This window comes from Saccopteryx leptura, chromosome 7, assembly GCF_036850995.1.
Source record: "Saccopteryx leptura isolate mSacLep1 chromosome 7, mSacLep1_pri_phased_curated, whole genome shotgun sequence".
Taxonomy (NCBI): domain Eukaryota; kingdom Metazoa; phylum Chordata; class Mammalia; order Chiroptera; family Emballonuridae; genus Saccopteryx; species Saccopteryx leptura.
In genome coordinates this window covers 108,178,586-108,184,450 of record NC_089509.1, presented here as the reverse complement: position 1 = coordinate 108,184,450, position 5,865 = coordinate 108,178,586, and the positions used below count along the sequence as shown (strand labels likewise).

The 5,865-nt window shown below is 41.9% G+C and overlaps 1 non-coding gene across 1 annotated transcript; it reads left to right on the top strand.

The window, feature by feature from the left end:
* The first annotated feature begins 1,050 nt into the window (after window positions 1-1,050).
* On the top strand, window positions 1,051-1,157 carry LOC136379194 (U6 spliceosomal RNA). The gene has a single exon (XR_010746691.1). It is a non-coding gene; the product is annotated as a U6 spliceosomal RNA (small nuclear RNA).
* Window positions 1,158-5,865: the final 4,708 nt, after the last annotated feature.

The following is a 5,865-nucleotide window of genomic DNA, read 5'->3' as shown; positions in this document are numbered from 1 at the left end:
GACTACTATGTTATAAAACAGTTCTTGGTCTTCCCAGGCCTGCCCGATTTTGCACAGAAAACAGTTAGAATTCCAAGGCCAAGTGGTAATTATTTTCCCAGAGACTCATTTCATTTTCCTGAAGTGGCATTTCAAGCCTTTGAGTGTGAAGATCACTAAATCTGTCTGCCGTTGGCTGCTTCACCAATTCAAGATTTTTAAATGGAATTATCATTAAAACCCTAAGACAATCTCACTTGAGTAAAAAAAAAAAAAAATCAAGAGAGCCTAATGAAGTTTATTATTTGGTTTCTTAATCTTGATAGAAATAGGTGTGGAGGAGGTGTTTCCAGTTTATCCATGTGTTGAGCCTTCTTTCTTTACAATGGTGAATGAGGAACCACAAGGCGATGGGCCCAGCTCCTCCCTTTCTGAGTCTTTACTTCCTGGTGTTTAACTCTTATGACTCATCCTCAGGATTGGCTTAAGTGTTCTGGCAACAACCCACTATTTTCAACAATAATTTGTCTTTTTTTTTTTTTTTTTTAATTTTGACAGGAGAGGAGGCAAAGACAGACTCCTGCATGCGCCCAGACCGGGATCTATCCAGCAAACCCACTAGGGTGCGATGCTCTACCCATCTGGGGCTGTTGCTCTGTTGCAAGTGGAGCCATTTTTAATGTCTGAGGCCATGGAGCCATCCTCACTGTGCCCGGGCCAACTCACTCCAATTGAGCCATGGCTGCAGGAGGGGAGGGGGGAGAGAGAGAGAGAGAGAGAGAGAGAGAGAGAGAGAGAGCAGTGACAGGGGGTGGGGTGGAGAAGCAGGTGGGCACTTCTCCTGTGTGCCTGATGTCCATATACCAGGCCGATGCTCTACCGCTGAGCAAACCAGCCAGGGCCAATAATTTGTCTTTTGATACTTCAGGAATAAGATAAGTAAAAACAGTTAATACAAATAAAAAATACAGGCCACCAACCTCTTCGATTTATGACTCTTCTTTAGAAACCTAAAAAATGGAAAAATTAATTTATGCTTGTTTCTCAACCTAAGAAAAAAATAAGTTTTCTGTACTTGCTTCAGCAGCACATATACTAAAATTGGAACGATACAGGGAAGATTAGCACGGTCCCTGCGCAAGGATGACACGCAAATTTGTGAAGCTTTCTTATTTTATGAAAAAAAAAAAAAAAAGAAAGAAAAGAATTTCTGGTTATGGATGAGAGCAGAGTTTTGTCTGAAAATAATACTCCAATTAGGTAAAAAGCTTATACGATAGCACATTCAAAAGTAAAATAAATTCTTTTTAAACAAGTCATTCTTAGCACTATTGGTTCTTATCAAAGACGCAGCCATATGCTTTGGCTTCTCTTTCAGATGATAATTTGTACTTGAAGAATGGAAAGTCTTTTGTCATAAATCTGCGTGACTTTGGGAAAAACTACTACCTGTCTTACATGAGAAATTGCTTATATCATTAGTGGGCAATTTATACATAATGGCTCTAACAAAGGTTGGAGGAAATGAAGAAAAGAAAGCATTTTTGGGTCGTCGTTTTAACCCATGTCTATTGGTTGCAAGAGATGGAAATCTAAATCAAATTTGCAGTTCAGCAAAATCATCAGTCGGTGGCTGGGCAGTCTGGGGGCGCAGGTATGGTGAGATCTGAGCCTGTTTGTGATGCCAACTCTCTTTCTCTGAGTCCGTCTCCATCTCTCCATTCACTTCCGCCGAGATGTAACCTCAGGCTCTTTCTGCATCTGGCAGCGAGTTGTCTGCTCTTAGTCCCAAGCCCACTTCGTTCTTACAGGTCCTGGTCCTGGAAGAAGAGAGAGACTCTCTCCCAGCTTTCACATATCAAATCTCATGGAAAGGCTCTGCAGGGTCATGTGCTGATGGCCCAACCTATCACCATGGCCAGAATAACAGGCTGCTCTGATTGGCCAGTCTTAGATCACGTGCCCACCCTAAAGTCAAGACAAACGGAGAGGCTCTCCAGCGCAAGGGGGGGGGGTACAAAAGACACTCCTGAAACCTCGCAGCGCTGGAGAGCTTAGGGTGAGCACACAGCTCGCCTGGTCTCCTCTCTCCTGTACGACTCTGCTGAGGGCTCCTGATGGGGGTGGTCGCCCAGAGCACATTTGCAAAACCTTTCCTCCCCCATTATCTCCTTTCTAAGTGATGCTGGTTGATTGGACACTTGAAAACTGGGCACTCAAAAATGTAATAAGAATAAAAAGATTAGTGAGATAAGATGCCTAGAATTAAAGAAAAAATTTTTTTGTTTTCAATTTCTTATTGGAAAATTTGGATTCACATAAACTTCAGGAATTCCTCCCCTACACTTTGCAATTGCTTAAAATAAGGTTACATATTTTTTAAAATACTGCCCTACTCAAATATCCGCTAGCCCAGGACTTAGTCAACTGGCATGAAAACTGTAAGTCACCTCATGAAGGCAGAGTCAATACCCGAAAACATCTGCTGAAGACTCACTTCCAGGCCCACCCAATCCTGCAGAAATAAGTTCAAAGTCCAAGAACAAACAGTGATGATTTTCCCAGAAACTTATTGTATTTTCCGTAAGCGGTGTCAGGTAGAATCCATGATTCATAGTTTAACATTCTTAAAATTCTGACTGGCCCTCTGAGTTACAGTGTACACATCTGCTGTTCCCTTGCCTGGAGCCCCCACCTCCTTCCACATGTGACTGGCCCCTTCTCTCCTCCCTTCTCCCCTCCACAGAGACGCTCTCCTGCCCACTCAATGACAACGGGTCACTCATCAGTTATTTTCTCCCTGAGAGTCCTGTTGCTTCTCTTGTGGAGCTAATCACAGTTGAATGCAGGTTTATTTGTTTCTTTACCTGTTTCCTGTTGGTCCTAGATTAGTCCCCATGAAGACAGAGGTGTGCTTTCTGTGCCAGAGCCCATCCAGCAGCTAGCATTGTGCTTGACACATTGTAGAGAATGAAAAATGACTGAATAGAGTATACCAGAAGAAAGAACTAATTTAGGACTTCTTGGTCATTGGCCAAGCTGAGAAAAGCATGGGGGAGCAAGCCTGCTAGGCACAGACCATTTCTGTCTGGCAGAAATAGGGAAGGTGAGGAGGCACAGCAGGAGGGAAGGGACCGGAGCCTCTGCCTGAACCATCATCTGTAATTCCTACCATCTTTCTGCTTCTGTTTTCATATGAATTCCCCACTTTCTGCCCCAGCAAAACTTACTAATAAGAAGGAGCAGATAAACTCTTTCACTGTCTTGTATATGATTCAGAACAGATTAACACTGTAATTTTTAAATACAAACCACAGCCTCAAAGTCGTATGGATAGGTTTCAGCCAAGGATGATAGGGAGATTAGGAGGTATTCTGAGAGTCTGGAAAAAAAAGGGAAATATACAAAATGTTTTCTATGATGTCCTCATTTTGTAAATAAATAACATCATCTTTTCTATGATTCTATACTTCGTAGACATCCTATGTTTCTTACTTAATGCATATGTCCTATAACATATTATGTATGTGAAGGGAAGGGACTACTTAAAACTTATACTTTTAGAAGGTTCTGGGGTTAAGAGAAAATTAATTCTTCTTGACTAGAAGTAAAGAAGGGACAAGGCTAATAGTCTAGCACCCTGGAGAAATTTTTATAAGTGGCTGTGGGGTAAGAGACAGAGTAAGCGCAGACGCAGACGAAAGGGGAAGAGGGAGGAAGAGGAAGATAAAAGACCTCTTCGTGTTGATAACTTCGAAAAGCATGATTGGAAAAAAAATATTTTTGCCTGGGGCAGGTAACCAGGGTTTAAAGTGTGTTTACTTATGTATAGAAACATTTTGTTGTTGTTCTTATTGAGATTTGACACTGAGGTCAAAAAATTGTCTAGCCAAGATTGAAAGAAATCAGATTTCTAAAGTCTACCCCTTTGTGACACACCTTGTTGGCTTACAGGTTTCTAATGTTTCTTAAAACACAGGCGTGCATTTGGTCTTTCCATGGGTGTAGGTCCAACCGGTGGGGAAGGCATATAATGTATGTTTAAGAAAACCTCTAGACATCCATGCTCGTGTGGATGATGTCTTTACATGGTAGCCTAGCTACTCTGTGTAAGGTCTATTGTTTCTGGACTAAGACCCTCTACAGATATGTTCTTCTGAATCCTTGCAGCTGAACTCACTTCCAACCTATCACCTACCTCTCCAACTTGCCAGTTCCGTGCTGTGAGGAGGATCTATGCCATGAAGCAGACTAAATACTAGATTCCAACTTACTTAGGAAAATGTAAGTGACGCTATTCACAATTAGAGACACTGGGACTTGCTTTTTGTTTTCTTCCTTCTGGAAGCCTCCACTGGAGATTGAAAGGTGGTGAAATGAATCCCTGAGTGGCAGCCAACATCTCAGTGCCAGATAAGACTTGCTAATGCCACAGCCACAAAGAGAATCAGACTTGACTTCCTTCTACGTGTGGTCCTGATAACGATGGCATCAACCTGTACGGAGGGGCCTGAGCCCAGTGCTCAACTGGCAGCTCATGTCCGGGTCACGTGTTTCCATGAACCCTGGTAACCACTTTTTTGTAGTCAACGAACTAATGTGATAGCAATTCTGTGCCTTTGTCTTCACCAGCAAGTCTGTTAAAGGGATTGCTCAACTTTTCAATAGCTCTGCTTTTAGCATGAAATAACAAGTCGACACTTCAGTAAATACTGCCATTTCTTCAAGCATTTGAAATATTTTGAACAAACCGCAAAAGCTCTGAGTTTCCTATGTCATTTATAACCATTTTGAATGGACACTAATGTTCAATTCAATTTGTTTTGGGGATTTCCACACTAACAAACCATATTCTCTCTGTCAAGTGGTTTTGGGAATTGTGAATACTGGAATTTAATTACACGGACATATTTTCCCAGTAATGGCTTGTTCAGGTTTGTCCGTAGATATTCCTTGGGTCAAAATAAGCTGCTCTCTGAAAAATACATCAGAGAAACCAGTTAGAAATGGAAACACCTGAGATGAGGCTGCAGTGTGAACTAAGAGACTAACAAAACTCCAGAATGGGCTGGTGCACACTCAGTATAGTTTATAGATGATGTGTTGTGCAATTGTGTATCTGAAACCTGTATGTTTTTGTTAACCAGTGTCACCCTAATAAATTCAATAAAAAGGAAAAAAGAAACCCTCCAGAATGAACACAGTTTTCATTCCAGTCACTTGACTCTGGATTTCAATGAGCCACTTCTAACTTCCCGTTTTACAAATGCGGCCCAGAGAGGTTGAAAGTCTGGTCCCAAGTCATGGAGCTGGTTAACGGCTGAGTTAAGATGGAGCGCTATACCTTGACTATAAAATGAAGCATTGCCTTTGCCTATGATTCTTCTCAAATCAAATCTGTCATCATTTACTCAATCAACACAAATTTACTGAGGTGTCCAGCATCAGGACGTCACTGTGAAATAATGCAGAGTGGGCCTCAGCACTCATGGAGCCTACATTCAAGAGGGTGAAATAATGAACAAATAAGTAAAATGATGACCACTTAGGATATAGGTTATAAAGGAAACAAGCAAGGGGCTGACAGAGGGAATAACAAGGAAGTGTCCAAAGACCCCACCTTGGGTCCCACCTTTCCACAGAGAAGCATTTAAAAGCAGAGACTTTTAAGGACAAAGACAGCTGTGAGAAGACTTTGGGAGACGTGAGAAGACGCCAGGCATTCGGAGGTGTTCTCATTGTTGTCGCTCATGAGAGCAGTCTAAACGGTTCTGTGATAGAAGACTTACTTTGATGTTCAAAGATGAACCATGCCCGTCCCCCATACATACCTGGTTTAACTCTTCATTCAACTCAAACAATGTTTCCTATGTTCCTAAGAAGGGG